The sequence below is a fragment of the Silurus meridionalis genome, chromosome 18 (genome assembly GCF_014805685.1).
Source record: "Silurus meridionalis isolate SWU-2019-XX chromosome 18, ASM1480568v1, whole genome shotgun sequence".
NCBI classification, from domain to species: Eukaryota; Metazoa; Chordata; class Actinopteri; order Siluriformes; family Siluridae; genus Silurus; species Silurus meridionalis.
In genome coordinates this window covers 20,947,474-20,969,642 of record NC_060901.1, presented here as the reverse complement: position 1 = coordinate 20,969,642, position 22,169 = coordinate 20,947,474, and the positions used below count along the sequence as shown (strand labels likewise).

Sequence of the window (22,169 nt, the reverse complement as noted above, 5' to 3'; positions counted from 1 at the left end):
AGCCAGAGTTTAGCGCTTAGTAAGGAGAGTTCGGTGGTTCCACCATCTGGGTGCCCAGAGAAGAAGCTTGATGTGTGTCTCCTTTGTGATTTGATGGACAGTGGATGATAGGATGGTGTAGGGTAGCTTGTGGAGATTGAAAACAAGGCTAGCGGCTGCATTTTCGATCAGTTTCAAAGATCTTAAGGATTTTATGCACGGAAGACCTGCCAGCAGTGGGGTGCAGCAATCCAATCTGAAGAAGACAAGGGACTGAACAACCTCCTGATTGCACTGTATGAAGATAAATTGCCTGGTCCTTGTGATATCATAAACAAGACATCTATGTGACTGAGTCAGATTAGCAACAAGAATGATGAATTGATGAAAATGATGAAAAGAACCATGAATTGTCCATTAAATAGGAGAGGGTGCTTCAAGGAAATGATAAGATCTTGATTTGTGGAGATATCTCCAGGGAGACATAGGGTACATAGCAGATGCAGATTCAGTTCTAGGTCAAGTGATGACCTTTTACCTTCAATCCCATTTAGAAAAGTGCATTTTCTTTTTTTGGTTCCTTCATTTGTTACAGCTACAGAAGTGGGCAGAGCCACCAGTCTTCCAATTATTGTTCAGAATTTGGACACTGTCATTGTTTAGGCTGAAATAATATTCGTTCAGTCAAACCTTTTGTGAATAGGCTTCTCTTAGGTAAAGGAGCAGATCAGGAGGGTTCAAGATGACTATTTCGACCACTGCGTGAGAACGTTCTCCAAAACAGCAGGTCTTTTTTGGTTGTTCCAAGTATGCAGTGATTAGTACCTACGAAAAAAGGCATGTGCTTGTGGAGATTTGTGCTTATTTTAACACAAGGGTGTAAGTAAAGTCAGATACTGATGTAAGTGAGGTGAGGAGGCCTTAATAGGGTTTGGGCTTTTTAGCAGGCCACACAAGATACATATTAATATTTAAATGTCAAGAAAAGTGAAACGAAGAGTCCATTTTAGATTTTTCAAAAACTCATTTTTTTCCAATTGTCAGCACCATGGACAGCGCTAGTTAAAGAAAACGATGGTTTAAGTGGTAAATGACCCATTACTGGTTTCTTATTGAGGTCCAATCTTCTTGCCTGTCTTCAATGCAACAAAATAGACTTTAGTTATGCTTAGTTGTCTTCATTGTAAGGAATTTGCACAAAATCTCAGCATTGTATTTGGGATGTGATAAAAAAAAAAAAAAATGTCAAGAGTAATAAGCAGTCCAAACTGGATAAAAAAAAAAGAATAATCTGTCATTTAATGTTGCATGAATTTTTTTTCAATACTCAACAAGCTTCTCCAATTGTAAGACTTATTAGCAGCCAATAGTGTTTCCAGATGATTGCTTTGAATACATTTCTATAACGGAAGCGCCGTGGGGATCGCATGATTCATTGACACGTCTCTTTTCATGTGCAAATTCCCACCCATGCATGTATAGGATTAAAAATCTTTTAGCTATACTATTGATCTTGTATTGTTTGCCTATAATAGTGCTTTTGTTTTAGAGCAAGAGAAAAAAAATCTACAAAAGTCTCTAATGCCTCCGTATATAGAGAAAACGAACGCTTTTTTAAACCTTAAAATTTTGTAACACAGAATATATCTTTTTCAAATATATGTAGTACAAGAGAAAGAAGGTATTGAAAGCATTTTTGTGGCTGGACGGGGATGCTGGATATGTGATTATATCCTTATGATAAGAACATCATTAGTTGACTGTGTGTGTTCAAAAAGGTAAGGCATGTAGTATAACTTTTATTTATTTACTCTTATAACTGTGGTCTTTTAAGTGATCACCATTAAGCAGAGCACGAGTCAGGAACAAAGGAGGCATGGAAGGGTTGGGTGTAAACATGACCCACATTCAACTGAGGAAAAGGAAAAAACAGGAGGCCAAGGTGAGGGTGGGAGAATCCATTATAATGTGAATGGAAACAAATAGTAGAGAAGTAAAGTCAGTAGACTATAAATAGTACACCTAATACATGAAAACCCTGCATTCTCTGCAAGGGACCTTATGGATTTTATGCACAAAGACAAGAGAGTCTCGAGTAGATAAAGGACCGAACAAGCATCTGATTGCCCTCTGAAGAAAAATGGACTGAGAAAATGAACAAAACCCATGCAAAGCACTTGAAAAAACAAGGCTCTGTATAAATGTGTGTTCAGGTCGGGTCTTTCCTCAGTTCCAGATTACCAGACAAAGTTCTAATCTCTCAGTCCAGTGGGATACCTGATAAAGCTGTATCTCAGCAAGAACTTATAGCTCCCACCTGGAACAGCCTCGTTCCAACATGTCTCAGGAGAGATATCAGACAATGACAGTTCTCTGTACAGATTACGGTCACCAGAAACCTCCGTCTGGAGCCAGGAAAGCACCCACGTGACCCAGTCAGCTAGCTGGTGAAACTACGAGGTGGCATCAAAAAGTTTGGAAACACGGCAGCACAAGGCTGCATGCAGAGTCATAGGGAGCACCGACCTTTAAAGACTTCGTCCTGTTTATATCGGGAGCAAAGGGTGCTCTTCTGACCACATGTTCACCTCCTCACACCTCAACACGAACAAAAACATCGACATTCAACCTTCTCTCCACGCTCTTGTGGAGTTTCGCAAAGATTAAGATCCAGCTCACCGTCTTGACACCATTGTGAAGATCCAGCATGAATCGCAGAAGAAAAGGAAAGAAGACTTCCAGGACAAGTCACAGGAGTGCAGGATCGCTGTATTGCTGTGCAAGAGGTTTCTTTTAAAGGTGAAGGTGTGTAAAAATAGATGCATAGGAAAGTACTGTTTTGTATACAGAGCTTATCTTGATACTGTTTGATACCACCTTGTATCTTGTGGGCTAGATCTTTCATCTACCACACAATGATAGATTTTATGTGATGTTCTTTTGTGAGATCTTTCTATCTCTGGATATACTACGGCATGCCTATAGAATTTACACCAATGCCTTTACAAGCGTATGTATTTAAGACAAACAATATCTTCAAATTGTTGGAAATTCTGCTTTTTTTTTTTTTTTAGGTGGGATTAAAGCAAAGGGAAAAAAGTTACCAAGATTATCCATTTCACTCTCTGGTCCTCTGAATGACCTCGACATGACTAATACGAAACTCCATTTATATACTTTTACTTTAAGTTGGTTCTTAGAAATGTAAAATGTCATGTTGGGAGGAAAAATACTTGATTTTTCAAATAGAAAATTTAAAGTCTAACAGAAAGAAAGAAAGAAAAAACTATTTTCTGCCCTTTGTTTCACCTTCTTTGTAGACTGCTTTTCATTCAAGATTAGTTCAGGACTTTAATAAACCCTAGTATATCGTTCTTTCTTTTTTTCTGCCCTTCTGTTTCACTCTCCCACTCTCAAGGTGCTATATTCAGACTTTCTTTCATTACCCCTCTGTCTGAGAATAATTATTGGCTACCATTTTCTCAGTCCTCATAATCCTCTGCAGTTAGCCATATAGACCACTAACATTCCCTTATCAGGAGACTTTTGTTTGACACTGATCTCGAATGTGTTCTTCTAAAAAGCACAAATGTTCCTCTAAGTAGGTCTCGGCTGCAGTGAACTTTCCCGAAATTGGATTTCTTCTGAATTTCAATTCCTGGTGTCCCACTTCAAAGAGTAGGCAGCTACAAACTCGGTGCTACAAAGTGACTGAGCCGATGCATGTGACATTTTACGACCTTGAGACTATAGAATTACATTTGGACTTAAAGAATAAGACTTTGAAACTTAAAGCAATGAACCCAAAATGCAAAAAATATAGCATGGTCTTCAAACTACCATCATGGCTTATAGACGCTGCCCTAGTTTTCCTTTGCGTTAGAGGCCCCCAAACTTTATTCTGTGAGGGCCTCATAATTGTTTCTTTCTTTCCGGGTCTGTAACAGAAAATGAGAGGCCAGAGTGACTACCAGTTTTATTGTGGAGATTTTATAATTTTTTTTTTTTTTTTGCAAAGTCTTTTTATTGTTATTTTACATAATATAATATTTGTAATGAAAAACAAGAACAAAAGGGCAAAACCATTTTTGCCCCAACAGATCTCCCCTACCAGTGCACCATTATTATACATTGTTACATGCATTTACATATATGTACAAAGAAAAGACAAATTAATAAAAAGAGAAAAACAGAAGGAAAAAAGAAATGATGACAGCCTTTAGTGGAACACTGAATCTTCTCTAGTGTGAAATGATGCACAAGATCATCCAGTAGCTAAAAGTAGGTGGACATACATTTCCATAAAATGTATCTGGCATAGTTCCAAATGTCCGGGCCTGTGGGCCGTATTTTGGGGACCCCTGATTTACATCTTCAAGGTCGTCATTAACACTCAGCAAGTGAACGTTGCCATTCTGGCACAAACCTCTCAAAGGGGTTTGTGCTTAACACTGCTTTACTCTAATTGGCTGGTGAGATTTCGATGGACATTTCCAGGAAGTAGAGGTTGCAGTGACTTTTGCAGAGACTTCTTGATGCTTGTTCTTTGTATAGAATATTGGTTTATAATTAATATTTAAGGTTCAGGTCTCATATGACTCGTTACTTAATGAATGAACCACTTACTGAACATCTCCCTGAAGATGAGCCATTTTGCAGCGCTTTTAAGAACACGCATTCTCCCAAAGCAGCTTTACTTAATTAAATACCAAATATAAATGTTAGGGTTATAAATGAGTCATTATAAGTTTATCTCTTGTAAGAAACAAGGAAAATGTCCCTGAGACTTGATGAGAAAGAAACCTTTCAAGGATGGAACCCATCTTCATCTTTACCACTGAAGGTCCATTTATTATAGTTCCATCGTTGTTGAGATTATCGCGTGATGGAGACTTGAGTATAAAATCATGTTCACGGGGATTGTAGAAGACTGTTTATATTAATTCTAGTTCAACTCCATCTTCATGGTTCTTGAGTTTAACCTTCCAAGACTAGTGAGAGGTGGGAGCTCAGTGGTTAAGGCATTGGGATCTGGATTGAAAGGTCACAAGTTTAAATCCCAGAACCATTAAGCTGCCACTGCTGGGCCCATAAGCAAGGCCCTTATGGAACCTCATGAACCTCTTCAGACTGTTCAGGTGGAGAACATCCTCAGCTGGTTTCCATTTGAAGAGCGCTTTATTTAGATATAAGGTGTCCAGATAAATCAGGCCGGTTCAGAATGACGTTCTAGATGCAGTTCATTTGTAGGTTCATACCATCTCTGTACATTTTACTCAATTAGCTGAATTTTATCAATGACTATTTGACATGATCCAGGATTGTTCGGTTCTTCGAAGCTCATCCTGGAGTTTGCATTAGCCTGAATTTGCGTTTACCATTTGAGAGACTTCCATTGTGTACGTTCATCGTTTGGGTTACTGTAGTTTTGAGCACTATCGACTTGCTATGGTTCGAGTTTGTGATTTCAGTCCAGCTATAAATTTAGACCCTTGTTCCACAAATGTGCAGCTGTTTCAGATTTTCCACACACGTCTCGCAGATTGCCGTATCCACACAGCCTTTATCGCCCCATTTCTATTTCAGAGCCACTTTTTCCACCAGCTATTTTCTGAACGTACTTCTGAACAACCGTGATGACTGTTTTATATTTATAGGAATGATGATCGCTATCTATTCCCTTCAAAGCTTTAAAAGAGCACCCGGAGAGCCCTGCTCAAGAGCTTCATTTAAGGTTCACATTAAACGCGAGAGAACAAGAGAGGAAAAAAATGGGATCTTAGTGACTTTGACTGTAGCATGGTTGTTAGCACCAGATGAGCCGTTTCTGAAAACGGTGATCTCCAGGGATTTCCAAACACAGCAGTCTGAAGAAATTGAACGATTGAACAGAAAGAGAAGGGGGAATAAATAAATAAATAAATAAATAAATAAATAAATAAATAAATAAATAAAATGCATTAATAAGTGGTAGATGTATGCGTTGACCGATTATTTTTAATTAAATGAACAGAAGAGAAATCTGGATAAATTCCATATTTGTTGTGACCTCCATTTGCTCTCCTTCTTGCACAGTTTTTGAAGGAACTCAGCAGGTAGGGTTAAACTAACCGTAGATCTCCTATGGATGTATCCTGCCTCACACCCTTCTGGCTCTTCATGGAATCCTAGTCAAACTCGACACTGTGGAGATCAGGTCTCTGTGGGAGCCAAAACTATTACAGTACCTACTTCAGGACTCCTTGTTCTTCTCTGTGCTAAAGACATATTTTACATTTATGACATTTATATCCAGAACCTATAGGGTTAAGGGCCTTGCTCAGGGGCCCAGGAATGGCAGCTTAGTGTGGCTGGAATTGGACTTCATGCCTTTCAGATCCAAAGTCCAGTGCCTTAATCACTAAACTCCCACCTTCTGCATTCTTAATGACACTGGCTGTATTTTTGGGGCTGTTTAATGTCTACAGTCGGCACAATCACCCCTGTTTCTTTGTGCTTCTTCAAACTAGCTTAAACACATCCAATTTAACAGGTTTGGAACTTCTAGTTCAAGCGAATGGAAATTCTTGGCTGGACAAATCAGGTGTCCCAATACATTTGGCCAAAAAAGTAGATCCCGCCACTACCATGCTTTACAGATGTTGGTGTAAATGGTTGTATCTTTGTGTAGTTTGCCATGTTTGGTTTTGTTTCTTAGCACAAGTAACACTTGGTGGTGTTCCTGAGCATCAGTCTTTAGTCTAATTGAAGGACAGTTCCTGCAGGATATACTGCCATAATTAATTCATTTTAATTATCATCACATTACTGCAAGATCGATCACTAACATCAGCACTTCCTGTGTCGGAATCGGTGGTGCACAGAAACATGGATGCGCCAAAAGAGCCAAAAAAACAGATCAGGTTCCAGTTCTGTCAACCAAGGACAGCAATTTAAGGCTACAATTGTAGGCCTTCAGGTTTCAAAAATAGCCTGCTGGTGACATTTCAGAGAAGAGAACATCCTGAGTACATGCAGAGCTTCATCTACACAAACTTCATGGTTTTCAAACATCAGGGTTTCATGGGTATCATTCAAGTAATTATATTGCATGTATACAGTGTTTGGACAAAAGTTTATTCGGACAAAAGTTTAGCCCCCATTAGCTCGTATAATAAGCTCCACTAGAAGAAGTGAAGATGTTCCACTAGATTTTGTGGAGATTTGTTTAAGATTTAATTCAGCCACTTAGTAAAGTGCTGGATAGATGGATAGACTGATAAAACTTAGTCATTGCATTGTACAGGTGCACAGCAACAAAATGCAGTTTAGCATCTACCAGAAATGCAAATTGTGGCAATTTTGCAAATTGGCAAGTGCAGATAAATATGTTAATATATTCAAATATATGTACAGCAAATAAATATTAAGGCTTTAGCAGTGAAATTGTCAAGATTGTTGAATATATTATATAGGAGGCCACTCAAGAGCTTCCACAAACACCCAACCCATGGGTAGCAGATCTTCATGGAGCTTGGAGTCATGCTGGAACAGGTTTAATTGTGTGCCTCTGTCTTTATGGTAACAGTTCGAAGAAGAACCACATACGGCTAGAAAAGTCAGGTGTCCAAATACTTTTGTCCAGACAGTGTGGTAACTCCCGATCTGCAAATGGAATCTGATCATTTCTGATGGTACAGCTTACGTAAACAGCAGCTACATGAGAAACAGTTAAAATCAGATGGAGGAAAACGGAGCTGGAAGAAGTTCGAATAAGTGGTGCAAAGAAAAATCTGAGCGCAGAAGACAAAAGTGATTAATGTTTCCGAGTCTTTGTTTCAGATTGTCCAATTAATTCACTTTCTTGTACTCGTTAGCTTTTTGGCTCTCGCTTTGTTCATTCTTGTGTCTGTTACAGTGCAGAGATTTATTTCCTAGAGCTAAAGGACGGAGGGAAAACCCTCTAAACGGAATATGTTGAGCAGAGTGGAAGGTTATATAAAAGTTTCAGGTCATAGTTATGTGCATACATTTTGTCTGGATTAACACCTAAAATACCGCTGGATCGAGCGTACCTGAGATTCTCTGGAATGTTCTGAAATGCATGTGCCTCCATCTGAAGTGTAGCCGATCCTCAGGACTTAAAGTAGAATGAATTCTGTTGAGTGTAATAATGAGTTCAGCACAATGTCCAGGAGAAGCTCCACTGTCCATGATAGGGTCATTGTAGTCATGATTAATCTTGAAAGGCAGCTGTATTAGATGGGAAATGATATTTGCTTGAATTGTTGAGTGCAATTTTGTTTTCTGATGAAAGCTCATCCTCCCATCCCTCTTCCCATTACCTTACATTAGCACTTCATTTCAACAAACGAAAAACAATTTCTTCTGAACTAAAAACAACAGGCCGTGCTAATGACCAGTGCTCATTCATAAAACATAAACAAAATCCTCCGCTGCATAAACTGCTGCTTAAAGATATGTACAAAATCTGACAACTGCTTGCTAACAGGAGGGAAGAACATTTTAAGCGGACGTACGCAGTCAAGGCTTTGAAGAGTCAACACTTCACTGAGGCTTTTATACAATCCCACTTCAATGCTAAAACATTTTGTTCACTTTATGTACTGTCACGTCTCATGAATATGAAAACCTGTTGATTACAAACAGCTTTCGCCGGTACACTAAACACGTCTTACTAGAATATATTAATTTAGGCAGCGCCGGTCCACTGCAGAATAAACATGTACTAAAGCATTTACAAAATGAAAATTAACATTCATATAGTTTTTATAACTGATATAACCTTCATACATGTCCTTTATATCACAACATATACAGCCTTCATATATTCTGTATAACCTGCACACAATTATAAATTATACATTTCCCATTGGGATGAATAAAGTATCTGTCTGTCAGTCTGTCTACAGTAGTCTGTCTGTCTGTCTGTCTACAGTAATCTATCTGTCTGTCTGTCTGTCTACAGTAGTCTGTCTGTGTCTGTCTGTCTGTCTGTCTACAGTTGCCTGTCTGTCTGTCTGTCTGTCTACAGTAGTCATACATATGCTCTATAAATCCTATATATTTTTTTTTCTTTCTATACTATATCTGTCTGTCTGTCTGTCTGTCTGTCTCTATCTATCTATCTATCTATCTATCTATCTATCTATCTATCTATCTATCTATCTATCTATCTATCTATCTATCTATCTATCTATCTCCTTACCCATTTAGACATCATGCATATACTCTATATACATATACATTGTATAACCTCTATACATTACTATATATATATATATATATATATATATATATATATATATATATATATATATATATATATATATATATATATTAAAACCTTCATACATTCCATTATATAATGTGTAAATATACTATACTGTATAATCTTCATTGCTACACATTTACCTACACTGTATAACTTTAAAATTTTTAAAATGGGATATGACTATAATTCATATTTTCTAAAACCCCTGTAATGTATAACATGTTTTATAACCTATATAATTTTTTGCTATATACTTTGTGGCATATAAATCTTCATACATGCACCCCTGTATGTATATTCTCTAGGGGTGTAAGGGTACAAGTATTCATACAGAACCTTTCCAGAACAGGGCTTTCAGTTTGGTACATGTATACAGAATGCGGTCCTTTTTACGGGTCTGATTTTCTTCAGGAACGTATTAAATGGCGGACAACGGCTAATGCTAGATCTATGGATTCTTTCGTGTTTTATGTCCAGCTTCATGAATTTCTCTTAAAAGGAGAAAATCCTGTTAAACCCACATATCGAGGGAGTGAATGAATGATTAATGGAAGGAATGAAGACGTTTGTCTAAGTTTGCTGAAATAAGTAGAACGGTTAAGTAGATCATATCTTCAGAATGTTTAATAATAAATGTGAAACACACACATGCACATCTGTATTACCCAAATGGGGGTCTACGTGGGGGTAAACGATTTAATTGAATTTTTCTATTTATTAATTGTATTTAATTAATGTGATTTGTGCCAATTTAATTGATAACTTGGTTTAATCAAAATAATAAAAATGTGTGTTGCATTTATTTGAATTATCCAATTTTATTCTATAAAGTATTATCAAATATTATTTTATATATCATTTAACCAAGCAAACATTTTATTTAAATGCCTTGTTCAGGGGCCTAGAAGTGGCAGCTTGGTGTGGATGGGATTTGAACTCATGACTTTCGGATCCAAAGTGCTACAACCTACTGGTTCAACTGAATGGAAAATGTTAAGCTTATCATCCAAAGACGTCTAATACTGTTTGGGAAATAACCACAATCTCTCCACTAATGAACAGAATATTATTAGTAAATGACTGAAATATTGTGTATCCCACCAGTAGACACTTATCTCACTAGCAGATGTTAATGCAGCACCTTCATGGTGAAATATTAAACCAGCTCTAATGACTCACAGCAGATTTCATTTCGATAGTGCCGTCATGCCTTTTCAGCGCTCTTCACCGCAGTCTTGTTTTGACGCACTGCTGCAATCGGACCCCTGTGATTTCGATGGAAACTTATTGCTTTTCCACACCATATTTTCCGACTCGATGCCTTTTATTTATCGACAGCCTCTCGCATGTTCTCCTTCAGAAGTACGTCAAAGTACATGTCAGGGTTTTTTTCCCCCTCAAAGAGTGCTTTCAGGGCCGGGCCATACAAAAACATATAGTTGTTAATGCTGACAGAAAGAAAATTGATTTAAAACAACTCGGATATCGGATAACAGATGCTCGTTTTTTTTTTTTTTGTAAACGTCAGGAAAAGTCTAAAGTTTGCTACGTTTCCTTTGTTGATGTTTTTACCAGGTCTTTACCTCAGCACCATCAAATGCTCCTTATTCTGTATTCCGCATTCGATTTTGTCATCATTAATTGAAAACCAGCTCAAATGAACTCCAATTCTTTATTTCTCGCAATTCCTACTTTATTTCTCGCAATCCTGATTTTTCTTTCTTAATTCCGACTTTGTTTCTCGCATTTCATACTCTAGTTCTCACAATACAGATTTTTTCCCCCCTCGCAATTCCAACTTTATTTTTCACAATTCCGACTTTTTTTCTTGCAATTTCGACTTTTTCTTAAAATTCTGATTTTTTTTTCACACAATTCCGACTTACAATTTTGACTTTTTTATTGCAATTTCGAATTTATTTCTCGCAATCTTGATTTTATTTCTTGCAATTCATATTTTTTTACTCACAATCCTTGTTTTTTTTTTTTTTCTTTGTCTTGATTTTTGTTATCTCCCAATCTTAATTTTTTTTATCAAAATTGACCTTATTTCTCGCAAATCTGACTTCTTACAATCCAAATTTTTTTTTCCTTGTAATTCCGACATTATTTATACCAATTCAGACTTTTTCTTGGAATTTTGAAATACATTCAGAATTGCAAACAATAAAGTCAGAATTGCACCAGTTCTCTGAAGAACCTTTGTTAGATACTAACTCTTGCACAAGACCTCTCTTTTTGAAGATTCTCTGACCCAATGCTCGAGAAATCTCAATGTCGCTCAGATCCTCATGTTCACTCATTTTTGCTGCTCACAATTTTGAGAAGTGACAGTTGACTTGATATCCCATGCGGTGACTCGTGCCTTCGTAACAAGATAATCGATGTTCTTCATCTGCCAGTGGCTTCATAACTGAGCTTCGATCTGAGGAACAAAATGAAAAGTCTTATGCATCTGAACGCAGATGGTAAAAGACAGGAGGTTTTGTATCAACAAAGCAGCCGAAGCGTGAAAAATGGCTCCCACATAAAACGCTCTCTACAGCGAAGAAGCTGCGGATCCCGACTAGAAACCGATGGAGATGTCAGGATGATACGTGTTACGGCGACTGAAATGCGGTGGCGGGAAAAGCACCAGGATGAGATGAAAAGCCAAAGTGAAAGAGCGAGCAGATTAAAGGTACGCTGCAGACCGTTTTCACGGTGGGACAAGACGACGCGGTTCTTCATGGCTTCATTCTCACTCCACAGATGATGGAGAGCGTGAGGGTATGTGCTTGTTGTGTAGACCTCAGGCCAAGAATTTCAGGTTGGTCTTGAGATTTGTTTTGGCTTGTAGATGTTTTTGAATTCTGATTGTACAATATATGAAAAACCTTTTGTGGACACCTGACCATAAGATTGCTATGTGCTCCTCCTGGAAAATCCCATTCCACGTTAAGTCTCCATTCGCTTTTCTAATAAAAGCTCCACTCTTCCTGGAAGGTGTTCCACTGGATTTTTCTGAAGATTTCATTCAGCATTCATCCAAATGTGCTCAATAGGGTTTGCGCTCTATAGCAGGTCACTCAAGATCTTCTACTCATTGCAGTTTGAAAATCCTATTCCACATTCCTATGTACTCATAATTAACTCCACTCTTCTTGAATGATGTTCCTTGAGATTTTGTGGAGATTTAAGGAAGCCTGGGTCTTAGCGTTCCAGTTCATCCCAAAGGTGTTTAATAGGGTTTGAGCTCTATAGCAGATACACCATTTGAAATCCTTCACACACATCCAACCCCTGAGGAGCAGATCTTCCTGTAGCTGGAGCAAGTTTGGGTTTCCAATGGCATGATCCTGGTAGACACTTCCATAAAAACCGCTACAATGTAAAACTCCTAGAAAGAGCAGATGGTAGCTCAGTCGCTGAACTTGTGATCTGAAGGTTGTGAGTTCAAATCCCTTGAGCTTCCATTAGCACTCACCTGCTCAGTTGTAAGTCGCTCTGGATAAAAGTGTCTTCTAAATGCTGTAAATGAAAATGTAAAGCCATTGAAATTCTATAAAATGCCTATTATTATTATTATTTTTATTTTTTTTTCTGGCTAGCAAGCTAGTTTGTTTAAACTGAACATCTCCTGCATCAAAGTGTGTGATGTAATAAGATGACTTACCTGGAGGAAAACACTTGTTTAACACTTGTTGAATTGTATTTTTTATGAGAGCTACAGATGAAGTTCTGCCTCTCTGTTCTTTTTTTTTTTTTTTCTTTCCTTTTTTTTAATTTTTTTTTTTATAAACAAACACAGTGGGAGGTGAGCACTGGGAACTCTAAGTGTATATTCAACGAATATGGCACCATTGTTTTCTTCTCACAGCTACTGCTTACACTTAATATTAACACTTGCATACACACACACACACACACGTGCGAAATGGGTTCATATGTTTTCACCTACTGTGACTACTGTAAATATTATATTTACTCCATTGGTATTGTAGTATCACTAACCTGATATATATATATATATATATATATATATATATATATATATATATATATATATATATATATATACACACGCACACACCGTATACACCCCATACAAACAGGTATAAATCTATGGTATGTTTTGGTTTGAGTTTATTTATATATTTCCAGCTTCTTTTCTTTCTTCTCTTATTTTCTCTAAAACTGCAGTGTTTTGCGTGAACTAAATCGAATGGGTTGATGTTTACAGCATCCGCTAATTAAGCCTACTATGTTTAGTGTCCCTGTGACGCGTCTCTCACACTCGAACATCGTAACGGCAGTAATGCTTTTTAAATATAACATACACACACTCTGTTTCACATGAGTCTTTATTTCTATTTATTTTGAGATAAATGTCAGGATAAGGACGTCTGCCAACTGCCATACGATGCCCTTTTTTTTTTAGAAGAAACCTTTAGGATTCGGTGAAGACCTGATGTGAACAACTTCAGGAGCCTAAATCCAGCACCTGAGGATGCTGTGCGTGTTTAACCCAGTCCTGGAGTCTGTAGGTAGGTGGCAAACAAATAAAAGATGCTCATAATGTCAAAATACTAAAATTGTGAAGACTATATATATATATATATATATATATATATATATATATATATATATATATATATATATATATATATATATATATATATATATATAGTATATATATATATATATATATATATATATATATATATACTTATAGTATATATATATATATATATATATATATATACTTTTGAGCTCAAAAGTTTATTGAACCATTATTCATTAGATAAGTGTCTAGATAAAAGAGCTCTGGTTGTGGCCGTCACTTGTAATGGATAATTGGCAAGAGAAAAATTAACTGAATGCAACAACTGGTTTAGAAAGTTCCAGACCTGGGCAGAAACCCAGTCTTTGGTTAACTAAATGGAAGGTCAAAGGTTTAAGCCTCAGTATCTCCAAGCTGCCATTTTTTCTGGCCCTTAAGTAAGTCCCTTAAGCCTCTGTGCTCCAGGGGAGCTGCATCATGGCTTGATCCTCCACTCTGACCCCAGCTTCCTAACATCACTGGGGTATGCAAATAGATTTTACTGTGCTGTATAGAATACAGCAACTAATTCAGGAGCGCACAGTAAATAAAACTTTCAATAACCTTCAAAATAAAAAGCTAGCACTGTGCCCTATAATGAGTTTTCATGGTCCTAGTGCCAACTTCTTTACTAGCAAACATACTATACCTCATTTAAAGCAATATGGCAACCAAAGAATTGAAGCATTTATACTTCTGCTTGCTGAGACGTACAGAATCTGATTTACTATATGGGGAAAAAAAGCTGGTAACTAAAGAGATGAATATTAAAGCAATGAAAAATGCTGACGGCGCTCAAGATATTTCGCACTTATTTGGGTCCAAGTTGAGCTGCAGGAAATTGTGGAGTTTTATATTGAAACGTTTCGCTCGGCAGCGAGCGCACGGATGATTGTACGTAAATAGGAAAAGATGGAGAGAATGAGAATAAGTCATACGGAAGTCATGCTGTCAGACTCGTGTGTGTGTGGTGATGCCGATTTAAAATGGCAGCATTGCTTGAAGAAATGCTTATTTAGGACTTTTAACAGTGTTGGGCTCAGGTACTGTTCAGATGAAACAGGATTTCCAGACATTTTAGACGTGTGAGGGGACGAGGCAGTGGTGCGAGGGGAGATGAGGCAGTGGTGCTAGAGGAAGTTTGGTTTGGTGCAAGAGGAGGAGGAGGCAGTGATGCTAGGGGAGATAGGACAGTGAAGTGAGATGATAAGACAGTGGTGTGAGAGGATGAGAGGAGGAGGCAGTGGTGCAAGTGGAGGTATGGCAATGGTGAGAAAGGGGGTGGTACAGAAGGAGGAGGAGACAGTGGTGTGGAAGTGGGTTTGGCAGAGGATGAGGCAGTAAAGAAATGAGGCAGTGGTGTGAGACAATGAGGCTTTGGTGTGAGAAATGAGGCAGTGGTGAGAGAGGAAGAAGCAAGAAGGAAGTGGTCTTCAGAAAAGCCATCCATTGAGCATTGCATTGTTTTAATCTGACAGCGTTTATTCACTGACTTGCAGAAATGTTAATGAGGCGGCTCCATCTCACCGCAATTTTAGCTTTACAAGCGTTTCTACGTCGCTGTCTTCACACAACCCGACTTTACAAAATTCTGCAATTAGGAGACGTTGTTCGATTAATTAATGCGCTTGTTCTCACTCGTAGTCCAGGGACTGAAAATTTGCCTGAACATTTTTTTTCCCGCTTTGAACTCACCTGGTAAAACTAATCCATGAAAGGTTGTAAGAATGAGCCTGCAAATGAGATCAGGTGTGAATTGCGAACGCGTTTGAGTTTGCGGGTTGTCACGTTGAAATCTTTTTACAGTAAAATGTTTCACACGCCGCTGTAGAAATCTCACCAGGTTCTTTACACCCACAGAGGAATAACATTTATACATTTATTCATTTTCAGCACTTTGTCCTGGACAGCGCCATACCTGGGGGCAGCCTAAGATGGATAAAAAAAAGAATGAAGAACCTCTGCGGAACCAAAATGGAAATGCATTTGTTCATTAGATATTAATTTTATATCATTATACACTATATTTTGCCAAAAACTTGTGTGACAACTGACCATACAATTGTTTCTTTTTGATCATCCTATTCTACATTTGCTTTTATAATGAGCTCCACTCTTCTGGGAAGATGTTTCAATAGATTTTTGTGTAGATTTGTCAATATCTTCATTAAGCTGCCTTTGTGCTCCTAGTCATCTCAAGTGAAGGGAAAATGTCATGCTCCTGCATCCATAAGACCTCTAATACAATTGTGTACCTACAACTTTGTGGGAACAGTTTGGAGAAGAGCATATATGGGAAGAAAAACGCAGGTGTCCTAATACTTTTAGGCTTTAATATATAAGTTGTAGGTCTCTGTGTTTAAACGGAAGAAACTTTCAGACGAAAAAAAGGCACATCTACGTTAGGAATCCTTTTTCTGCGGGGAAAACCGTGTCAAATCTGAAGCCTTTACAAATTTATTTATATATTTATTTCTAAAGCATAGCTAATTAACTCTTTTAGCCAGAGGCTGAAATAAACATTATATTTACTTTACACGATGTTTATTTCCCACGATCGAGATACGAAACCTGAATTTATGCGCAAACATAAAAAAGCTGAGGTTTTTATTTAAATAACACTAAGAAAAAAAAGGAAAAGAAAATATGCTCCTGTGGACAACACACCTCCATCAGACCCCTGCAAATGAGAGACGCAATTACATCTTCATTTGTATTGATGCCATTGAAGAAGAAGAAAAAAAAGAGATAAATAAATAAAATCATGGATTGTTCCCTACGCCCTCTTGATTCACTCCGTGCTTCCACGCTTGGCTTCCCGACGTCAATATCTCGGGATTGTAATTGGTCACGTTGTGTGTGTGTATACAATTCGGTTCGCAGTTAGCATACCATCGCAGCTGTTCCCGTTCCTGGGCAGACTGTTAAGCAGTAACACAGCGTCCTGGAGAAAGTAATAAACAAACACAGGTAAGAAAAGCAGCACAGCTCGAGGACAAAATCAATATGAAGCAATTAAAGCTTACAGTCCAGGATGAAGACGTAACGAGATGAATGCAGCTGCAGAAACGCAGCCCGGAGAAGCTAAAAGACCTACGCGGTTTTGCGAAAAGTATGCAGACGCCTGATTTTTCCAGCAATATGTCCTCCTAACTACAATTTTAGAGCCACACAGTCGTGTAGGACATCTCTGGTTGCAGGAGCTTGACATGTTCCCTTCATGTGAACTTGGAGACAAGTTGACAATACACCCTGTGCACAAATCCAGCTCCATGAAGATCTGCTTTCCATGGGTTAAATGTGTGTGAAAGATCTTGAGTGGCATGCTATTGAACATCTTTGGGATGGTTTAGGGTGGAAGGTGGCAGCTCAGCTTTGGATTCTGGATTGGAAGGTCACAAATTCGAATCTCAGCACCACCAAGGGTCACTGTTGGGCCCTTTGGCATATTGGTGTCTTTAAAATGCCATTAATGTAAATTGGAATGCCACCTTCTTACTTCCTCGCCTACATCAGTACTTCACTATGTGGTTGAACGAAATCTTGCGAATCTCCACAAAATTTAGTGGAACATCATCTTGAGGTTCAGAGAAAATTCTGAAGGATCCATTGTCCTTCATGCATCACTATCCTCTAAAAAACTATTACTTCATGATCAGAGTTTCATTTCATCCTCGCAGAGCTCCGTCTTCTTATCTGATAATGATATTATTATTATAATTATTATAAAGCTATAAATCCATCCCGCCAGCGTGGATTCTATTGCCAGCAATCCTTCGTTTTCCGTTTGGATATTCTAACGCTGTAGCAGGAAAAAGTGCTGACTGTCGATCTGTAGCTGCACGTTTTTTTTTTTCTTCCTCCTCCTTCACTACGAGCTCAGCGGAAATTAAACCGTTAATTTTCTGCCTCTATGACGAAGGGTTGGGGGGTTTTAGGGTTGTGGGGGTGTTGTAGAGAAAGCTGATTTTCTCCGTCAGGCCAGAACTCGCTGGATAAATTGAGTGCGCACCACGTAGAAGATGCTACGGGCTCTGCATTAATGGCGCATACGGGGTCACGGTGCTGTGAAATTGGGCCGAGTTCTCTGCTTTTTTTAATCAAATGAGCCGGCTCACGATGACGAGAAGGAAAGCGGTGGACTCTCTTCTGCTCCGCTCGCATAAAGACTGCATTCGAAACGTGTTTCTCTGCCGCGATTCTCGACGCAGGGCAATACGATCGGGTTTATCGATTCAAAGTACTTAATTTGTATTTGTATTCATTTTAGCAATATATATCGACACACAGGATCCCAAAAATCAGCATTGTTAATGTGAGCTAACGACCACAAATGATCAATTGAGGACCAGAAAAAGGTTTGCATGTCATAATCTGGTTCCATAATAAGCCATGAGTCCACTTTCTGAATCCACCAATTACGTTCAAGCATATGAACACTTAATAATCCTATATATCTGCTGCAATTCTGTAGGAATCTTTTGAAAACATCTCGCTTTCGTTTAATCCTGATGCTAAAGCGTGGTCCATCAAGAGCTCGAGAATATGTATCATTGTGAAAGAAAATAGATGCATCATAGATGCGACATTCCCAAAATCAGGATGTCCATCGGCCTCCAAGAAACCTAAATGAGCTGGAGGAACATCTGGCAGATACTGGTCATGTATCATGATATTCAGTTATCTACATTAAGCAGAATTTATATGAATAAATAACCTGGTTAGATTTACACAAAATTCACCATTTGGTATGTACCTCGGTTTTAAGTCACGGTCCTCGACAATTTCGGTACAGCTAGGGAGCGACATGCAAAACAAATGATTATTTTTTTGTTGTTGTTTTTTTTTATAATATTAACAATTATGAACATCAACAATCAAAATTTTTTTTTACAATTTTTTTACAATTAAATAAATTGAATTAATGCAATAATTGTTTGTTTCTTTTTTATTAAATTGAGTGATTTTTCAATTTATTTAATTTTATTTAAACAATTTACTTTGTGCCAATTGAATTAATTTAAGTTAAAATTTTTTAGACCCCATTTAGGTAATACAGGTGTGTGTGTGTGTGTGTGTGTGTGTCATACAATTATTATGTTAAATTAACCCCAGCTGTTAATAAAACACAAAACAAATCCATATCGCTAGAATGCCGTAAAAACGTTGGGGATGACAGGAATTGGTAATGTTTTAATGTGTTTAACGTTACGGGTCGAGTAGCCGCAGTGACACGAGGCGGAGACTAAACAAACTTGAGGTCTGCCACTTAATGTTTGTGAGAAAACAAAACATGGATTGAATTTGTTACACATGTTTCATGGCCACTCCTGGCTCTGGTTAGCTGGCAAGCAAAACATCCATGATTGAGAGGAATATTCCAGGAAACCTGCCCTCCATCAGATCAACATTCTGGGGAAACATCTACAGAAGATTCAATCTACAGTCTAATTCCAATAATGAGAAATCTACATGCCATATTTTATTCTCCTGCAGAAAGAAAAGCAGGTTGGAGCATTTAAAGGACAATCGTGTTCTTTATCCTGGATCAATAAACACTCACTGTCTAATCCAACAGCGTATTTGATGTGTGTGAAAAGGATGCTAAGGTGCTCGGGATCGATGCGGTTGCTTTTCCGTTACATCATCTTCAGCGAAGTTAAACGAGCTCGCAGTTCAAGCTGAAGCTCCGAGTTTCGGGGCGAAAAAAGCAACGGAGAGAAATTCATTGGAACTGAGTCGCATTGATAATTTGTGGCACGACGGGTGTGAGGATGTGATTCTTCTGCACTGCAGGGACTCGGTGCAGCTCTTAAGGTCCTCTTACCCCGAGTGTCATCGTCCCCATTCAGTCCTCAAGTGAAGTACAGACGAGAGAATTCCGAGAGAGATGTTTATGGCTTGTGTTTGAGAGAGCAAGCCGATTCATTTTGCATAGCCGAAGAATAATCGGGTGAAAATTCCTCCGTGGAGATCCACAGCTTCACGGCCAAGATCTTGTGCTCCTTATCAGCGTGATTAAAGCCGACAGCTTCGATTTCATTATATACAAATTCATGATACGTGGTGGTATCAAAAAGTCTCGACTAGTTTTGTAACATGCCAACAGATGGCAGCAGAAGGCTTCACGCACAGTCACAGGGAGCACCAAACTAGAAGACTCAAACCTGTGCTCCTCTGCACAAAGCTAGTTCCTTGAAGACATACTTTTTCCAATGAGTTGGATTTGTGTGGAAGATCTTGAGCTTGAGCTATAGAGCTCAAAACCTATTGGACAACTTTGGGATGAATGTGAACACCACATCGGACCTTCTCACTTTCTCACCTACCTCTACCTGTGGCTGAATAAAATCTCACAAAATCTACAGAAGAATGGAACTTATGGAGCAAATGGAGACTAAATGATCTTCAAGAAGGAAATCTTTTTGTCAGATTACATTCTTATAATTTGCTTTAGAAACAAATCGCAACCATTAATCAAAATATCTAAAAGCCAATGCAGATCTTGAAGCTCAATTCCAAACTCGATTCTGGCCTGCTTCAATCCTGCTCATGGAATGTGGAATGAGAATGAAGCCATTGAAAGCAGCATTGTCATGTTCCAACGTGAAAATGGTCTTTGAAATCTCGCAAAGTGCCAAAGTCTAGTGGAACATCTTCTCAGAGGAGTGGAGCTCATTAGAAGCGCAAATCGAAACTAAAAACCCCATACCTGATACATACACACACACACACACACACACACAGGAAGAGGAAGCTGGCAAGATGATGGCAGCTACCTAACAGGACATCGGACAGACAATAAAGTGACACATTAGTTGTTGTGCCTTGAAAGGAAATCAATGAACTAAAAGATCTGAAGCTGCAGCGATCGGACGTGAGCCTTCGCACGAAGGATGGCAAAGGGTTCTCGCTTGATAGGGTCCTCGAAGTCTAACGCAGCGTGTACACAATCCACAAGCCGCAACATAACCGACGTCTCCAAACAAAGCGAGATCGATACACGAGCGACCCTGTGAAAAAACAACAACGAAAAAAAATAAATAACGAGATGAAAGAAGTTGCATTTTTTTCGGGAATTGCATCCCTTCTTCTTTTTTTTTCCTCTTCTTTTTCTTGTCTCTTTCTATTCTCATCTCGGTGATGGTGATGGAGCAGGAGGTTAGTGCAGACCCCAAGGCTGCTTTATACTTTATACAGATAATAAAAAAAACCCCTCAAATTACAGAGAGCTTAAATAAATAATTGGATCTCCTCCATCACTGGGAATTCAAATGGACCGATTTTTTCTCCCTTCAGGGACAGCATGGAGCCGTGATCTAAATCTACTTACAACTTTCACACAAAACCACATGGCGCTTCTATAGGAACCTAAAGTAAAGCATACGCACATGATCACTAAAACCTATTCATGACAAACCGCAAATCTACAATATTTCTTTCAGGAGCTATGCATGAGAAATGTCGGAATTTAATGCTTAGTTTTCTTTCCTTAACAAAAATGGATCCGTTCTTGGTTTAACGACTGGATCGATGAAAATAAATATTTGTAGGTGTTAAACAATTCCGGTGTGAATCTGCTGCTCGGTTTCCAGCGATGTGAAAGGAAATATGATCCGTAGTCATCGATGAACAAGACTATGAGACTAGTCTCAAAGCTGAAGGGGTTTGGATGTTTGATCTGTTGAATCTGAGCACACACATGAGATCGGACAGATTATAGGAATAAAGCTCTGCTGCATCTCTTTCTTTAGGTGAAGATGGCGCAAGAGCTGTAGCTGCGGTTAAGGAGTGTTACAGATGTGCAGTGTTACAGCTGTGCCTTGTTACAGATCTGCCATGTTACATATGTAATGTTGAACTGTGGCCTGTTACAGGTGTGCAGTGTTACATGTGTGTTACAGGTGTGCCATGTTATTGTTGTTGCATTAGAGGTTTGCACTGTCATGGTTATGCAGTGTTACAGATGTGTTGTTGCAGATGTGCAATGTTGGATATGTTACGGGTCTGTTGTTACAGGTGTACTGTGTTAGAGGTGTGCCGTATTACAGGAGTGGTGTTACAGAAATGCAGTGTTACAAGTGTGCCGTGCTACATTTGTGCCATGTTACAGGTGTGTTGTTACAGGTGTGCCGTATTACAGGTGTGTTGTTAAAAAAGGACTGTGTTACAGGTGTGTTGTTAAAGGTGTGCCGTGTTACAGGTGTGCCGTATTACATTTGTGGTGTTACAGGAATACAATGTTACAGGTGTGCCGTGTTACGTGTTCCATGTTACAGGTGTGTTGTTGCAGGAGTACAGTGTTACAGGTGTGTCGTGTTTCAGGAGTACAGT

General features: G+C 38.5%; 1 long non-coding RNA gene across 2 annotated transcripts in view; it reads left to right on the top strand.

Annotated features, from left to right (window-relative positions):
- LOC124400765 overlaps positions 1–18,606 on the top strand; it is a 50,865-nt gene extending 32,259 nt beyond the window's left edge. For both annotated transcript variants that reach the window (XR_006928433.1, XR_006928434.1), the window contains exons 3-4: positions 13,674–13,779; positions 15,729–18,606. This is a non-coding gene — a long non-coding RNA (uncharacterized LOC124400765). The remainder of the gene's footprint in view (positions 1–13,673; positions 13,780–15,728) is intronic.
- The last annotated feature ends 3,563 nt before the right edge of the window (positions 18,607–22,169 follow it).